The sequence below is a fragment of the Astatotilapia calliptera genome, chromosome 3, assembly GCF_964374335.1.
Source record: "Astatotilapia calliptera chromosome 3, fAstCal68.1, whole genome shotgun sequence".
Lineage (NCBI taxonomy): Eukaryota > Metazoa > Chordata > Actinopteri > Cichliformes > Cichlidae > Astatotilapia > Astatotilapia calliptera.
In genome coordinates this window covers 22,722,019-22,740,050 of record NC_137424.1, presented here as the reverse complement: position 1 = coordinate 22,740,050, position 18,032 = coordinate 22,722,019, and the positions used below count along the sequence as shown (strand labels likewise).

Genomic DNA, 18,032 nt, shown 5'->3' with positions numbered 1-18,032 from the left:
CTGCTGGCTGAGGCCACTTACACCACACCAGGGCCTGTGGCTGCTGGCTGAGGCCACTTACACCACACCAGTGCCTGTGGCTTCTGGCCGAGGCCACTCACATCACACCAGGCCCTGTGCTGCTAGCTGTGGCCATGTACAACACACCAGGCCCTGTGCTGGTTCCTGAGGCCATCTTCAACAATCCAGGGCCTGTGCTGTTAGATAAATGCTAAACTGAGCCTTTGGGTTAGGGTATTATGCAAACATGCAGGTATGGTTAAAGGATTGTCTTCGTAACTTCAGGTACTTGCCACCTAATCAGTTGAATCCATAAATTGAGACATTGTGCTGGGGCCAGCAGCTTACGGCCATACCACCCTGAGCACGCCCGACCTCGTCTGATCTCGGAAGCTAAGCAGGGCTGGGCTTGGTTAGTACTTGGATGGGAGACTACCTGGGAATACCTGGTGCTGTAAGCCTTTCATTTTCATGTCATTGAACCGCTTTTGATCCAGAGAAGGGGTGTATTAAAAGACCAAAAGCAGCTGCCCATTAATGAGGGCACATTAACGACATTGATTTTGGCTCTTTTCCAATGTCTTGTGCTGCTAGCTGATGCCACCTACACCACACCAGGGCCTGAGTGACCGGCTGGGGCCACTTACACCACATCAGGGCCTGTGGCTGCTGGCTGAGGCCACTTACACCACACCAGGGCCTGTGGCTGCTGGCTGAGGCCACTTACACCACACCAGGGCATTAGTTGCTATTGAGGCCAATTACACCACACCAGGGTCTGTGGCACTGGCTGAGGCCACTTACACCACACCAGGGCCTGTGGCTGCTGGCTGAGGCCACTTACACCACACCAGGGCCTGTGGCTGCTGGCTGAGGTCACTTACACCACACCAGGGCATTAGTTGCTATTGAGGCCCCTTACACCACACCAGTGCCTGTGGCTTCTGGCTGAGGCCACTTACACCACACCAGGGCCTGTGGCTCTTGCTCAGGCCACTTACACCACACCAGGGCCTGTGGCTGCTGGCTGAGGCCACTTACACCACACCAGGGCCTGTGGCTGCTGGCTGAGGCCACTTACACCACACCAGGGCATTAGTTGCTATTGAGGCCACTTACACCACACCAGGGCCTGTGGCTGCTGGCTGAGGCCACTTACACCACACCAGGGCATAAGTTGCTATTGAGGCCAATTACACCACACCAGGGTCTTTGGCTCTTGCTCAGGCCACTTACACCACACCAGGGCCTGTGGCACTGGCTGAGGCCACTTACACCACACCAGGGCCTGTGGCTCTGGCTGAGGCCACTTACACCACACCAGGGCCTGTGGCTGCTGGCTGAGGCCACTTACACCACACCAGGGCCTGTGGCTGCTGGCTGAGGCCACTTACACCACACCAGGGCCTGTGGCTGCTGGCTGAGGCCACTTACACCACACCAGGGCATTAGTTGCTATTGAGGCCAATTACACCACACCAGGGTCTGTGGCTCTTGCTCAGGCCACTTACACCACACCAGGGCCTGTGGCACTGGCTGAGGCCACTTACACCACACCAGGGCCTGTGGCTGCTGGCTGAGGCCACTTACACCACACCAGGGCCTGTGGCTGCTGGCTGAGGTCACTTACACCACACCAGGGCCTGTGGCTGCTGGCTGAGGGCACTTACACCACACCAGTGCCTGTGGCTTCTGGCTGAGGCCACTTACACCACACCAGGGCCTGTGGCTCTTGCTCAGGCCACTTACACCACACCAAGGCCTGTGGCTGCTGGCTGAGGCCACTTACACCACACCAGGGCCTGTGGCTCTTGCTCAGGCCACTTACACCACACCAGGGCCTGTGGCACTGGCTGAGGCCACTTACACCACACCAGGGCCTGTGGCTGCTGGCTGAGGCCACCTACACCACACCAGGGCATTAGTTGCTATTGAGGCCAATTACACCACACCAGGGTCTGTGACTCTTGCTCAGGCCACTTACACCACACCAGGGCCTGTGGCACTGGCTGAGGCCACTTACACCACACCAGGGCCTGTGGCTGCTGGCTGAGGCCACTTACACCACACCAGGGCCTGTGGCTGCTGGCTGAGGTCACTTACACCACACCAGGGCCTGTGGCTGCTGGCTGAGGGCACTTACACCACACCAGTGCCTGTGGCTTCTGGCTGAGGCCACTTACACCACACCAGGGCCTGTGGCTGCTGGCTCAGGCCACTTACACCACACCAGGGCCTGTGGCTGCTGGCTGAGGCCACTTACACCACACCAGGGCCTGTGGCTGCTGGCTGAGGCCACTTACACCACACCAGTGCCTGTGGCTGCTGGCTGAGGCCACTTACACCACACCAGGGCATTAGTTGCTATTGAGGCCCCTTACACCACACCAGGGCCTGTGGCACTGGCTGAGGCCACTTACACCACACCAGGGCCTGTGGCTGCTGGCTGAGGCCACATACACCACAACAGGGCATTAGTTGCTATTGAGGCCAATTACACCACACCAGGGTCTGTGGCTCTTGCTCAGGCCACTTACACCACACCAGGGCCTGTGGCACTGGCTGAGGCCACTTACACTACACCAGGGCCTGTGGCTCTGGCTGAGGCCACTTACACCACACCAGGGCCTGTGGCTGCTGGCTGAGGCCACTTACACCACACCAGGGCCTGTGGCTGCTGGCTGAGGCCACTTACACCACACCAGGGCCTGTGGCTGCTGGCTGAGGCCACTTACACCACACCAGGTCCTGTGGCTGCTGGCTGAGGCCACTTACACCACACCAGTGCCTGTGGCTTCTGGCTGAGGCCACTTACACCACACCAGGGCCTGTGGCTCTTGCTCAGGCCACTCACATCACACCAGGCCCTGCGCTTCTGGCCGAGGCCATCTTCACCAAACCAGGCCCTGTGCTGCTAGCTGTGGCCATGTACAACACACCAGGCCCTGTGCTGGTTCCTGAGGCCATCTTCAACAATCCAGGGCCTGTGCTGTTAGATAAATGCTAAACTGAGCCTTTGGGTTAGGGTATTATGCAAACATGCAGGTATGGTTAAAGGATTGTCTTCGTAACTTCAGGTACTTGCCACCTAATCAGTTGAATCCATAAATTGAGACATTGTGCTGGGGCCAGCAGCTTACGGCCATACCACCCTGAGCATGCCCGACCTCGTCTGATCTCGGAAGCTAAACAGGGCTGGGCTTGGTTAGTACTTGGATGGGAGACTACCTGGGAATACCTGGTGCTGTAAGCCTTTCATTTTCATGTCATTGAACCGCTTTTGATCCAGAGAAGGGGTGTATTAAAAGACCAAAAGCAGCTGCCCATTAATGAGGGCACATTAACGACATTGATTTTGGCTCTTTTCCAATGTCTTGTGCTGCTAGCTGATGCCACCTACACCACACCAGGGCCTGAGTGACCGGCTGGGGCCACTTACACCACATCAGGGCCTGTGGCTGCAGGCTGAGGCCACCTACACCACACCAGGGCATTAGTTGCTATTGAGGCCAATTACACCACACCAGGGTCTGTGACTCTTGCTCAGGCCACTTACACCACACCAGGGCCTGTGGCACTGGCTGAGGCCACTTACACCACACCAGGGCCTGTGGCTGCTGGCTGAGGCCACTTACACCACACCAGGGCCTGTGGCTGCTGGCTGAGGTCACTTACACCACACCAGGGCCTGTGGCTGCTGGCTGAGGGCACTTACACCACACCAGTGCCTGTGGCTTCTGGCTGAGGCCACTTACACTACACCAGGGCCTGTGGCTCTTGCTCAGGCCACTTACACCACACCAGGGCCTGTGGCTGCTGGCTGAGGCCACTTACACCACACCAGGGCCTGTGGCTCTTGCTCAGGCCACTTACACCACACCAGGGCCTGTGGCACTGGCTGAGGCCACTTACACCACACCAGGGCCTGTGGCTGCTGGCTGAGGCCACCTACACCACACCAGGGCATTAGTTGCTATTGAGGCCAATTACACCACACCAGGGTCTGTGACTCTTGCTCAGGCCACTTACACCACACCAGGGCCTGTGGCACTGGCTGAGGCCACTTACACCACACCAGGGCCTGTGGCTGCTGGCTGAGGCCACTTACACCACACCAGGGCCTGTGGCTGCTGGCTGAGGTCACTTACACCACACCAGGGCCTGTGGCTGCTGGCTGAGGGCACTTACACCACACCAGTGCCTGTGGCTTCTGGCTGAGGCCACATACACCACACCAGGGCCTGTGGCTGCTGGCTCAGGCCACTTACACCACACCAGGGCCTGTGGCTGCTGGCTGAGGCCACTACACCACACCAGGGCCTGTGGCTGCTGGCTGAGGCCACTTACACCACACCAGTGCCTGTGGCTGCTGGCTGAGGCCACTTACACCACACCAGGGCATTAGTTGCTATTGAGGCCACTTACACCACATCAGGGCCTTTGGCACTGGCTGAGGCCACTTACACCACACCAGGGCCTGTGGCTGCTGGCTGAGGCCACCTACACCACACCAGGGCATTAGTTGCTATTGAGGCCCCTTATACAACACCGGGGCCTGTGGCACTGGCTGAGGCCACTTACACCACACCAGGGCCTGTGGCTGCTGGCTGAGGCCACCTACACCACACCAGGGCATTAGTTGCTATTGAGGCCAATTACACCACACCAGGGTCTGTGGCTCTTGCTCAGGCCACTTACACCCCACCAGGGCCTGTGGCACTGGTTGAGGCCACTTACACTATACCAGGGCCTGTGGCTCTGGCTGAGGCCACTTACACCACACCAGGGCCTGTGGCTGCTGGCTGAGGCCACTTACACCACACCAGGGCCTGTGGCTGCTGGCTGAGGCCACTTACACCACACCAGGGCCTGTGGCTGCTGGCTGAGGCCACTTACACCACACCAGGGCCTGTGGCTGCTGGCTGAGGCCACTTACACCACACCAGGGCCTGTGGCTGCTGGCTGAGGCCACTTACACCACACCAGTGCCTGTGGCTTCTGGCTGAGGCCACTTACACCACACCAGGGCCTGTGGCTCTTGCTCAGGCCAGTCACATCACACCAGGCCCTGCGCTTCTCGCCGAGGCCATCTTCACCAAACCAGGCCCTGTGCTTCTTGCTGTGGCCATGTACAACACACCAGGCCCTGTGCTGGTTCCTGAGGCCATCTTCAACAATCCAGGGCCTGTGCTGTTAGATAAATGCTAAACTGAGCCTTTGGGTTAGGGTATTATGCAAACATGCAGGTATGGTTAAAGGATTGTCTTCGTAACTTCAGGTACTTGCCACCTAATCTCTTGAATCCATAAATTGAGACATTGTGCTGGGGCCAGCAGCTTACGGCCATACCACCCTGAGCACGCCCGACCTCGTCTAATCTCGGAAGCTAAGCAGGGCTGGGCTTGGTTAGTACTTGGATGGGAGACTGCCTGGGAATACCTGGTGCTATAAGTCTTTCATTTTCATGTCATTGAACCGCTTTTGATCCAGAGAAGGGGTGTATTAAAAGACCAAAAGCAGCTGCCCATTAATGAGGGCACATTAACGACATTGCTTTTGGCTGTTTTCCAATGTCTTGTGCTGCTAGCTGATGCCACCTACACCACACCAGGGCCTGAGTGACCGGCTGAGGCCACTTACACCACATCAGGGCCTGTGGCTGCTGGCTGAGGCCACTTACACCACACCAGGGCCTGTGGCTGCTGGCTGAGGGCACTTACACCACACCAGGGCCTGTGGCTGCTGGCTGAGGCCACCTACACCACACCAGGGCCTGTGGCTGCTGGCTGAGGCCACTTACACCACACCAGTGCCTGTGGCTTCTGGCTGAGGCCACTTGCACCACACCAGGGCCTGTGGCTCTTGCTCAGGCCACTCACATCACACCAGGCCCTGCGCTTCTGGCCGAGGCCATCTTCACCAAACCAGGCCCTGTGCTGCTAGCTGTGGCCATGTACAACACACCAGGCCCTGTGCTGGTTCCTGAGGCCATCTTCAACAATCCAGGGCCTGTGCTGTTAGATAAATGCTAAACTGAGCCTTTGGGTTAGGGTATTATGCAAACATGCAGGTATGGTTAAAGGATTGTCTTCGTAACTTCAGGTACTTGCCACCTAATCAGTTGAATCCATAAATTGAGACATTGTGCTGGGGCCAGCAGCTTACGGCCATACCACCCTGAGCATGCCCGACCTCGTCTGATCTCGGAAGCTAAGCAGGGCTGGGCTTGGTTAGTATTTGGATGGGAGACTACCTGGGAATACCTGGTGCTGTAAGCCTTTCATTTTCATGTCATTGAACCGCTTTTGATCCAGAGAAGGGGTGTATTAAAAGACCAAAAGCAGCTGCCCATTAATGAGGGCACATTAACGACATTGCTTTTGGCTCTTTTCCAATGTCTTGTGCTGCTAGCTGATGCCGCCTACACCACACCAGGGCCTGAGTGACCGGCTGGGGCCACTTACACCACATCAGGGCCTGTGGCTGCTGGCTGAGGCCACTTACACCACACCAGGGCCTGTGGCTGCTGGCTGAGGGCACTTACACCACACCAGTGCCTGTGGCTTCTGGCTGAGGCCACTTACACCACACCAGGGCCTGTGGCTCTTGCTCAGGCCACTTACACCACACCAGGGCCTGTGGCACTGGCTGAGGCCACTTACACCACACCAGGGCCTGTGGCTGCTGGCTGAGGCCACCTACACCACACCAGGGCATTAGTTGCTATTGAGGCCAATTACACCACACCAGGGTCTGTGACTCTTGCTCAGGCCACTTACACCACACCAGGGCCTGTGGCACTGGCTGAGGCCACTTACACCACACCAGGGCCTGTGGCTGCTGGCTGAGGCCACTTACACCACACCAGGGCCTGTGGCTGCTGGCTGAGGTCACTTACACCACACCAGGGCCTGTGGCTGCTGGCTGAGGGCACTTACACCACACCAGTGCCTGTGGCTGCTGGCTGAGGCCACTTACACCACACCAGGGCATTAGTTGCTATTGAGGCCACTTACACCACACCAGGGTCTGTGGCTCTTGCTCAGGCCACTTACACCCCACCAGGGCCTGTGGCACTGGTTGAGGCCACTTACACTATACCAGGGCCTGTGGCTCTGGCTGAGGCCACTTACACCACACCAGGGCCTGTGGCTGCTGGCTGAGGCCACTTACACCACACCAGGGCCTGTGGCTGCTGGCTGAGGCCACTTACACCACACCAGGGCCTGTGGCTGCTGGCTGAGGCCACTTACACCACACCAGGGCCTGTGGCTGCTGGCTGAGGCCACTTACACCACACCAGTGCCTGTGGCTTCTGGCTGAGGCCACTTACACCACACCAGGGCCTGTGGCTCTTGCTCAGGCCAGTCACATCACACCAGGCCCTGCGCTTCTCGCCGAGGCCATCTTCACCAAACCAGGCCCTGTGCTTCTTGCTGTGGCCATGTACAACACACCAGGCCCTGTGCTGGTTCCTGAGGCCATCTTCAACAATCCAGGGCCTGTGCTGTTAGATAAATGCTAAACTGAGCCTTTGGGTTAGGGTATTATGCAAACATGCAGGTATGGTTAAAGGATTGTCTTCGTAACTTCAGGTACTTGCCACCTAATCAGTTGAATCCATAAATTGAGACATTGTGCTGGGGCCAGCAGCTTACGGCCATACCACCCTGAGCACGCCCGACCTCGTCTAATCTCGGAAGCTAAGCAGGGCTGGGCTTGGTTAGTACTTGGATGGGAGACTGCCTGGGAATACCTGGTGCTATAAGCCTTTCATTTTCATGTCATTGAACCGCTTTTGATCCAGAGAAGGGGTGTATTAAAAGACCAAAAGCAGCTGCCCATTAATGAGGGCACATTAACGACATTGCTTTTGGCTGTTTTCCAATGTCTTGTGCTGCTAGCTGATGCCACCTACACCACACCAGGGCCTGAGTGACCGGCTGGGGCCACTTACACCACATCAGGGCCTGTGGCTGCTGGATGAGGCCACTTACACCACACCAGGGCCTGTGGCTGCGGGCTGAGGCCACTTACACCACACCAGGGCATTAGTTGCTATTGAGGCCAATTACACCACACCAGGGTCTGTGGCTCTTGCTCAGGCCACTTACACCACACCAGGGCCTGGGGCTGCTGGCTGAGGCCACTTACACCACACCAGGGCCTGTGGCTGCTGGCTGAGGCCACCTACACCACACCAGGGCATTAGTTGCTATTGAGGCCAATTACACCACACCAGGGTCTGTGACTCTTGCTCAGGCCACTTACACCACACCAGGGCCTGTGGCACTGGCTGAGGCCACTTACACCACACCAGGGCCTGTGGCTGCTGGCTGAGGCCACTTACACCACACCATGGCCTGTGGCTGCTGGCTGAGGCCACTTACACCACACCAGGGCCTGTGGCTGCTGGCTGAGGCCACTTACACCACACCAGGGCCTGTGGCTGCTGGCTGAGGGCACTTACACCACACCAGTGCCTGTGGCTCTTGCTCAGGCCACTTACACCACACCAGGGCCTGTGGCTGCTGGCTGAGGCCACTTACACCACACCAGGGCCTATGGCTGCTGGCTGAGGGCACTTACACCACACCAGTGCCTGTGGCTGTTGGCTGAGGCCACTTACACCACACCAGGGCATTAGTTGCTATTGAGGCCCCTTACACCACACCAGGGCCTGTGGCACTGGCTGAGGCCACTTACACCACACCAGGGCCTGTGGCTGCTGGCTGAGGCCACCTACACCAGACCAGGGCATTAGTTGCTATTGAGGCCAATTACACCACACCAGGGTCGGTGGCTCTTGCTCAGGCCACTTACACCACACCAGGGCCTGTGGCACTGGCTGAGGCCACTTACACCGCACCAGGGCCTGTGGCTGCTGGCTGAGGCCACCTACACCACACCAGGGCATTAGTTGCTATTGAGGCCAATTACACCACACCAGGGTCTGTGACTCTTGCTCAGGCCACTTACACCACACCAGGGCCTGTGGCACTGGCTGAGGCCACTTACACCACACCAGGGCCTGTGGCTGCTGGCTGAGGCCACTTACACCACACCAGGGCCTGTGGCTGCTGGCTGAGGTCACTTACACCACACCAGGGCCTGTGGCTGCTGGCTGAGGGCACTTACACCACACCAGTGCCTGTGGCTTCTGGCTGAGGCCACTTACACCACACCAGGGCCTGTGGCTCTTGCTCAGGCCACTTACACCACACCAGGGCCTGTGCTGCTGGCTGAGGCCACTTACACCACACCAGGGCCTGTGGCTGCTGGCTGAGGCCACTTACACCACACCAGGGCCTGTGGCTGCTGGCTGAGGGCACTTACACCACACCAGTGCCTGTGGCTGCTGGCTGAGGCCACTTACACCACACCAGGGCATTAGTTGCTATTGAGGCCCCTTACACCACACCAGGTGCCTGTGGCTACTGGCTGAGGCCACCTACACCACACCAGGGCCTTAGTTGCTATTGAGGCCAATTACACCACACCAGGGTCTGTGGCTCTTGCTCAGGCCACTTACACCACACCAGGGCCTGTGGCACTGGCTGAGGCCACTTACACCACACCAGGACCTGTGGCTCTGGCTGAGGCCACTTACACCACACCAGGGCCTGTGGCTGCTGGCTGAGGCCACTTACACCACACCAGGGCCTGTGGCTGCTGGCTGAGGCCACTTACACCACACCAGGGCCTGTGGCTGCTGGCTGAGGCCACTTACACCACACCAGGGCCTGTGGCTGCTGGCTGAGGCCACTTACACCACACCAGGGCCTGTGGCACTGGCTGAGGCCACTTACACCACACCAGGACCTGTGGCTCTGGCTGAGGCCACTTACACCACACCAGGACCTGTGGCTCTGGCTGAGGTCACTTACACCACACCAGGGCCTGTGGCTGCTGGCTGAGGCCACTTACACCACACCAGGGCATTAGTTGCTATTGAGGCCACTTACACCACACCAGGGCCTGTGGCTGCTGGCTGAGGCCACCTACACCACACCAGGGCATTAGTTGCTATTGAGGCCAATTACACCACACCAGGGTCTGTGGCTCTTGCTCAGGCCACTTACACCACACCAGGGCCTGTGGCACTGGCTGAGGCCACTTACACCACACCAGGACCTGTGGCTCTGGCTGAGGCCACTTACACCACACCAGGGCCTGTGGCTGCTGGCTGAGGCCACTTACACCACACCAGGGCCTGTGGCTGCTGGCTGAGGCCACTTACACCACACCAGGGCCTGTGGCTGCTGGCTGAGGCCACTTACACCACACCAGTGCCTGTGGCTTCTGGCTCAGGCCACTCACATCACACCAGGCCCTGTGCTGCTAGCTGTGGCCATGTACAACACACCAGGCCCTGTGCTGGTTCCTGAGGCCATCTTCAACAATCCAGGGCCTGTGCTGTTAGATAAATGCTAAACTGAGCCTTTGGGTTAGGGTATTATGCAAACATGCAGGTATGGTTAAAGGATTGTCTTCGTAACTTCAGGTACTTGCCACCTAATCAGTTGAATCCATAAATTGAGACATTGTGCTGGGGCCAGCAGCTTACGGCCATACCACCCTGAGCACGCCCGACCTCGTCTGATCTCGGAAGCTAAGCAGGGCTGGGCTTGGTTAGTACTTGGATGGGAGACTACCTGGGAATACCTGGTGCTGTAAGCCTTTCATTTTCATGTCATTGAACCGCTTTTGATCCAGAGAAGGGGTGTATTAAAAGACCAAAAGCAGCTGCCCATTAATGAGGGCACATTAACGACATTGCTTTTGGCTGTTTTCCAATGTCTTGTGCTGCTAGCTGATGCCACCTACACCACACCAGGGCCTGAGTGACCGGCTGGGGCCACTTACACCACATCAGGGCCTGTGGCTGCTGGCTGAGGCCACTTACACCACACCAGGGCCTGTGGCTGCTGGCTGAGGCCACTTACACCACACCAGGGCATTAGTTGCTATTGAGGCCAATTACACCACACCAGGGTCTGTGGCACTGGCTGAGGCCACTTACACCACACCAGGGCCTGTGGCTGCTGGCTGAGGCCACTTACACCACACCAGGGCCTGTGGCTGCTGGCTGAGGTCACTTACACCACACCAGGGCATTAGTTGCTATTGAGGCCCCTTACACCACACCAGTGCCTGTGGCTTCTGGCTGAGGCCACTTACACCACACCAGGGCCTGTGGCTCTTGCTCAGGCCACTTACACCACACCAGGGCCTGTGGCTGCTGGCTGAGGCCACTTACACCACACCAGGGCCTGTGGCTGCTGGCTGAGGCCACTTACACCACACCAGGGCATAAGTTGCTATTGAGGCCAATTACACCACACCAGGGTCTTTGGCTCTTGCTCAGGCCACTTACACCACACCAGGGCCTGTGGCACTGGCTGAGGCCACTTACACCACACCAGGGCCTGTGGCTCTGGCTGAGGCCACTTACACCACACCAGGGCCTGTGGCTGCTGGCTGAGGCCACTTACACCACACCAGTGCCTGTGGCTTCTGGCTGAGGCCACTTACACCACACCAGGGCCTGTGGCTCTTGCTCAGGCCACTCACATCACACCAGGCCCTGCGCTTCTGGCCGAGGCCATCTTCACCAAACCAGGCCCTGTGCTGCTAGCTGTGGCCATGTACAACACACCAGGCCCTGTGCTGGTTCCTGAGGCCATCTTCAACAATCCATGGCCTGTGCTGTTAGATAAATGCTAAACTGAGCCTTTGGGTTAGGGTATTATGCAAACATGCAGGTATGGTTAAAGGATTGTCTTCGTAACTTCAGGTACTTGCCACCTAATCAGTTGAATCCATAAATTGAGACATTGTGCTGGGGCCAGCAGCTTACGGCCATACCACCCTGAGCACGCCCGACCTCGTCTGATCTCGGAAGCTAAGCAGGGCTGGGCTTGGTTAGTACTTGGATGGGAGACTACCTGGGAATACCTGGTGCTGTAAGCCTTTCATTTTCATGTCATTGAACCGCTTTTGATCCAGAGAAGGGGTGTATTAAAAGACCAAAAGCAGCTGCCCATTAATGAGGGCACATTAACGACATTGCTTTTGGCTGTTTTCCAATGTCTTGTGCTGCTAGCTGATGCCACCGACACCACACCAGGGCCTGAGTGACCGGCTGGGGCCACTTACACCACATCAGGGCCTGTGGCTGCTGGCTGAGGCCACTTACACCACACCAGGGCCTGTGGCTGCTGGCTGAGGCCACTTACACCACACCAGGGCATTAGTTGCTATTGAGGCCAATTACACCACACCAGGGTCTGTGGCTCTTGCTCAGGCCACTTACACCACACCAGGGCCTGTGGCACTGGCTGAGGCCACTTACACCACACCAGGGCCTGTGGCTGCTGGCTGAGGCCACCTACACCACACCAGGGCATTAGTTGCTATTGAGGCCAATTACACCACACCAGGGTCTGTGACTCTTGCTCAGGCCACTTACACCACACCAGGGCCTGTGGCACTGGCTGAGGCCACTTACACCACACCAGGGCCTGTGGCTGCTGGCTGAGGCCACTTACACCACACCAGGGCCTGTGGCTGCTGGCTGAGGTCACTTACACCACACCAGGGCCTGTGGCTGCTGGCTGAGGGCACTTACACCACACCAGTGCCTGTGGCTTCTGGCTGAGGCCACTTACACCACACCAGGGCCTGTGGCTCTTGCTCAGGCCACTTACACCACACCAAGGCCTGTGGCTGCTGGCTGAGGCCACTTACACCACACCAGGGCCTGTGGCTCTTGCTCAGGCCACTTACACCACACCAGGGCCTGTGGCACTGGCTGAGGCCACTTACACCACACCAGGGCCTGTGGCTGCTGGCTGAGGCCACCTACACCACACCAGGGCATTAGTTGCTATTGAGGCCAATTACACCACACCAGGGTCTGTGACTCTTGCTCAGGCCACTTACACCACACCAGGGCCTGTGGCACTGGCTGAGGCCACTTACACCACACCAGGGCCTGTGGCTGCTGGCTGAGGCCACTTACACAACACCAGGGCCTGTGGCTGCTGGCTGAGGTCACTTACACCACACCAGGGCCTGTGGCTGCTGGCTGAGGGCACTTACACCACACCAGTGCCTGTGGCTTCTGGCTGAGGCCACTTACACCACACCAGGGCCTGTGGCTGCTGGCTCAGGCCACTTACACCACACCAGGGCCTGTGGCTGCTGGCTGAGGCCACTTACACCACACCAGGGCCTGTGGCTGCTGGCTGAGGCCACTTACACCACACCAGTGCCTGTGGCTGCTGGCTGAGGCCACTTACACCACACCAGGGCATTAGTTGCTATTGAGGCCCCTTACACCACACCAGGGCCTGTGGCACTGGCTGAGGCCACTTACACCACACCAGGGCCTGTGGCTGCTGGCTGAGGCCACATACACCACAACAGGGCATTAGTTGCTATTGAGGCCAATTACACCACACCAGGGTCTGTGGCTCTTGCTCAGGCCACTTACACCACACCAGGGCCTGTGGCTGCTGGCTGAGGCCACTTACACCACACCAGGGCCTGTGGCTGCTGGCTGAGGCCACTTACACCACACCAGGGCATTAGTTGCTATTGAGGCCACTTACACCACACCAGGGCCTGTGGCTGCTGGCTGAGGCCACTTACACCACACCAGGGCATAAGTTGCTATTGAGGCCAATTACACCACACCAGGGTCTTTGGCTCTTGCTCAGGCCACTTACACCACACCAGGGCCTGTGGCACTGGCTGAGGTCACTTACACCACACCAGTGCCTGTGGCTGCTGGCTGAGGGCACTTACACCACACCAGTGCCTGTGGCTTCTGGCTGAGGCCACTTACACCACACCAGGGCCTGTGGCTGCTGGCTCAGGCCACTTACACCACACCAGGGCCTGTGGCTGCTGGCTGAGGCCACTTACACCACACCAGGGCCTGTGGCTGCTGGCTGAGGCCACTTACACCACACCAGTGCCTGTGGCTGCTGGCTGAGGCCACTTACACCACACCAGGGCATTAGTTGCTATTGAGGCCCCTTACACCACACCAGGGCCTGTGGCACTGGCTGAGGCCACTTACACCACACCAGGGCCTGTGGCTGCTGGCTGAGGCCACATACACCACAACAGGGCATTAGTTGCAATTGAGGCCAATTACACCACACCAGGGTCTGTGGCTTTTGCTCAGGCCACTTACACCACACCAGGGCCTGTGGCACTGGCTGAGGCCACTTACACTACACCAGGGCCTGTGGCTCTGGCTGAGGCCACTTACACCACACCAGGGCCTGTGGCTGCTGGCTGAGGCCACTTACACCACACCAGGGCCTGTGGCTGCTGGCTGTGGCCACTTACACCACACCAGGGCCTGTGGCTGCTGGCTGAGGCCACTTACACCACACCAGGGCCTGTGGCTGCTGGCTGAGGCCACTTACACCACACCAGTGCCTGTGGCTTCTGGCTGAGGCCACTTACACCACACCAGGGCCTGTGGCTCTTGCTCAGGCCACTCACATCACACCAGGCCCTGCGCTTCTGGCCGAGGCCATCTTCACCAAACCAGGCCCTGTGCTGCTAGCTGTGGCCATGTACAACACACCAGGCCCTGTGCTGGTTCCTGAGGCCATCTTCAACAATCCAGGGCCTGTGCTGTTAGATAAATGCTAAACTGAGCCTTTGGGTTAGGGTATTATGCAAACATGCAGGTATGGTTAAAGGATTGTCTTCGTAACTTCAGGTACTTGCCACCTAATCAGTTGAATCCATAAATTGAGACATTGTGCTGGGGCCAGCAGCTTACGGCCATACCACCCTGAGCATGCCCGACCTCGTCTGATCTCGGAAGCTAAGCAGGGCTGGGCTTGGTTAGTACTTGGATGGGAGACTACCTGGGAATACCTGGTGCTGTAAGCCTTTCTTTTTCATGTCATTGAACCGCTTTTGATCCAGAGAAGGGGTGTATTAAAAGACCAAAAGCAGCTGCCCATTAATGAGGGCACATTAACGACATTGATTTTGGCTCTTTTCCAATGTCTTGTGCTGCTAGCTGATGCCACCTACACCACACCAGGGCCTGAGTGACAGGCTGGGGCCACTTACACCACATCAGGGCCTGTGGCTGCTGGCTGAGGCCACCTACACCACACCAGGGCATTAGTTGCTATTGAGGCCAATTACACCACACCAGGGTCTGTGACTCTTGCTCAGGCCACTTACACCACACCAGGGCCTGTGGCACTGGCTGAGGCCACTTACACCACACCAGGGCCTGTGGCTGCTGGCTGAGGCCACTTACACCACACCAGGGCCTGTGGCTGCTGGCTGAGGTCACTTACACCACACCAGGGCCTGTGGCTGCTGGCTGAGGGCACTTACACCACACCAGTGCCTGTGGCTTCTGGCTGAGGCCACTTACACCACACCAGAGCCTGTGGCTCTTGCTCAGGCCACTTACACCACACCAGGGCCTGTGGCTGCTGGCTGAGGCCACTTACACCACACCAGGGCCTGTGGCTCTTGCTCAGGCCACTTACACCACACCAGGGCCTGTGGCACTGGCTGAGGCCACTTAAACCACACCAGGGCCTGTGGCTGCTGGCTGAGGCCACCTACACCACACCAGGGCATTAGTTGCTATTGAGGCCAATTACACCACACCAGGGTCTGTGACTCTTGCTCAGGCCACTTACACCACACCAGGGCCTGTGGCACTGGCTGAGGCCACTTACACCACACCAGGGCCTGTGGCTGCTGGCTGAGGCCACTTACACCACACCAGGGCCTGTGGCTGCTGGCTGAGGTCACTTACACCACACCAGGGCCTGTGGCTGCTGGCTGAGGGCACTTACACCACACCAGTGCCTGTGGCTTCTGGCTGAGGCCACTTACACCACACCAGGGCCTGTGGCTGCTGGCTCAGGCCACTTACACCACACCAGGGCCTGTGGCTGCTGGCTGAGGCCACTTACACCACACCAGGGCCTGTGGCTGCTGGCTGAGGCCACTTACACCACACCAGTGCCTGTGGCTTCTGGCCGAGGCCACTCACATCACACCAGGCCCTGTGCTGCTAGCTGTGGCCATGTACAACACACCAGGCCCTGTGCTGGTTCCTGAGGCCATCTTCAACAATCCAGGGCCTGTGCTGTTAGATAAATGCTAAACTGAGCCTTTGGGTTAGGGTATTATGCAAACATGCAGGTATGGTTAAAGGATTGTCTTCGTAACTTCAGGTACTTGCCACCTAATCAGTTGAATCCATAAATTGAGACATTGTGCTGGGGCCAGCAGCTTACGGCCATACCACCCTGAGCACGCCCGACCTCGTCTGATCTCGGAAGCTAAGCAGGGCTGGGCTTGGTTAGTACTTGGATGGGAGACTACCTGGGAATACCTGGTGCTGTAAGCCTTTCATTTTCATGTCATTGAACCGCTTTTGATCCAGAGAAGGGGTGTATTAAAAGACCAAAAGCAGCTGCCCATTAATGAGGGCACATTAACGACATTGATTTTGGCTCTTTTCCAATGTCTTGTGCTGCTAGCTGATGCCACCTACACCACACCAGGGCCTGAGTGACCGGCTGGGGCCACTTACACCACATCAGGGCCTGTGGCTGCTGGCTGAGGCCACTTACACCACACCAGGGCCTGTGGCTGCTGGCTGAGGCCACTTACACCACACCAGGGCATTAGTTGCTATTGAGGCCAATTACACCACACCAGGGTCTGTGGCACTGGCTGAGGCCACTTACACCACACCAGGGCCTGTGGCTGCTGGCTGAGGCCACTTACACCACACCAGGGCCTGTGGCTGCTGGCTGAGGTCACTTACACCACACCAGGGCATTAGTTGCTATTGAGGCCCCTTACACCACACCAGTGCCTGTGGCTTCTGGCTGAGGCCACTTACACCACACCAGGGCCTGTGGCTCTTGCTCAGGCCACTTACACCACACCAGGGCCTGTGGCTGCTGGCTGAGGCCACTTACACCACACCAGGGCCTGTGGCTGCTGGCTGAGGCCACTTACACCACACCAGGGCATTAGTTGCTATTGAGGCCACTTACACCACACCAGGGCCTGTGGCTGCTGGCTGAGGCCACTTACACCACACCAGGGCATAAGTTGCTATTGAGGCCAATTACACCACACCAGGGTCTTTGGCTCTTGCTCAGGCCACTTACACCACACCAGGGCCTGTGGCACTGGCTGAGGCCACTTACACCACACCAGGGCCTGTGGCTCTGGCTGAGGCCACTTACACCACACCAGGGCCTGTGGCTGCTGGCTGAGGCCACTTACACCACACCAGGGCCTGTGGCTGCTGGCTGAGGCCACTTACACCACACCAGGGCCTGTGGCTGCTGGCTGAGGCCACTTACACCACACCAGGGCATTAGTTGCTATTGAGGCCAATTACACCACACCAGGGTCTGTGGCTCTTGCTCAGGCCACTTACACCACACCAGGGCCTGTGGCACTGGCTGAGGCCACTTACACCACACCAGGGCCTGTGGCTGCTGGCTGAGGCCACTTACACCACACCAGGGCCTGTGGCTGCTGGCTGAGGTCACTTACACCACACCAGGGCCTGTGGCTGCTGGCTGAGGGCACTTACACCACACCAGTGCCTGTGGCTTCTGGCTGAGGCCACTTACACCACACCAGGGCCTGTGGCTCTTGCTCAGGCCACTTACACCACACCAAGGCCTGTGGCTGCTGGCTGAGGCCACTTACACCACACCAGGGCCTGTGGCTCTTGCTCAGGCCACTTACACCACACCAGGGCCTGTGGCACTGGCTGAGGCCACTTACACCACACCAGGGCCTGTGGCTGCTGGCTGAGGCCACCTACACCACACCAGGGCATTAGTTGCTATTGAGGCCAATTACACCACACCAGGGTCTGTGACTCTTGCTCAGGCCACTTACACCACACCAGGGCCTGTGGCACTGGCTGAGGCCACTTACACCACACCAGGGCCTGTGGCTGCTGGCTGAGGCCACTTACACCACACCAGGGC

The 18,032-nt window shown here is 58.2% G+C and overlaps 7 non-coding genes and 2 pseudogenes across 7 annotated transcripts; all 9 read left to right on the top strand.

Annotated features, from left to right (window-relative positions):
* Positions 1-342: 342 nt before the first annotated feature.
* Positions 343-461, top strand: LOC145427550 (5S ribosomal RNA). Its single transcript, XR_013908092.1, has one exon. It is a non-coding gene; the product is annotated as a 5S ribosomal RNA (ribosomal RNA).
* A 2,673-nt stretch (positions 462-3,134) lies between these two features.
* Positions 3,135-3,253, top strand: LOC145426881 (5S ribosomal RNA). The gene has a single exon (XR_013907602.1). It is a non-coding gene; the product is annotated as a 5S ribosomal RNA (ribosomal RNA).
* Positions 3,254-5,335: 2,082 nt separating this feature from the next.
* LOC145427370 (5S ribosomal RNA) lies at positions 5,336-5,454 on the top strand (annotated as a pseudogene).
* Positions 5,455-6,159: 705 nt separating this feature from the next.
* Positions 6,160-6,278, top strand: LOC145427107 (5S ribosomal RNA). Its single transcript, XR_013907831.1, has one exon. It is a non-coding gene; the product is annotated as a 5S ribosomal RNA (ribosomal RNA).
* A 1,374-nt stretch (positions 6,279-7,652) lies between these two features.
* LOC145427303 (5S ribosomal RNA) lies at positions 7,653-7,771 on the top strand (annotated as a pseudogene).
* Positions 7,772-10,561: 2,790 nt separating this feature from the next.
* Positions 10,562-10,680, top strand: LOC145427549 (5S ribosomal RNA). Its single transcript, XR_013908091.1, has one exon. It is a non-coding gene; the product is annotated as a 5S ribosomal RNA (ribosomal RNA).
* Positions 10,681-11,854: 1,174 nt separating this feature from the next.
* Positions 11,855-11,973, top strand: LOC145427548 (5S ribosomal RNA). Its single transcript, XR_013908090.1, has one exon. It is a non-coding gene; the product is annotated as a 5S ribosomal RNA (ribosomal RNA).
* A 2,830-nt stretch (positions 11,974-14,803) lies between these two features.
* Positions 14,804-14,922, top strand: LOC145426672 (5S ribosomal RNA). The gene has a single exon (XR_013907383.1). It is a non-coding gene; the product is annotated as a 5S ribosomal RNA (ribosomal RNA).
* A 1,376-nt stretch (positions 14,923-16,298) lies between these two features.
* Positions 16,299-16,417, top strand: LOC145427547 (5S ribosomal RNA). The gene has a single exon (XR_013908089.1). It is a non-coding gene; the product is annotated as a 5S ribosomal RNA (ribosomal RNA).
* The last annotated feature ends 1,615 nt before the right edge of the window (positions 16,418-18,032 follow it).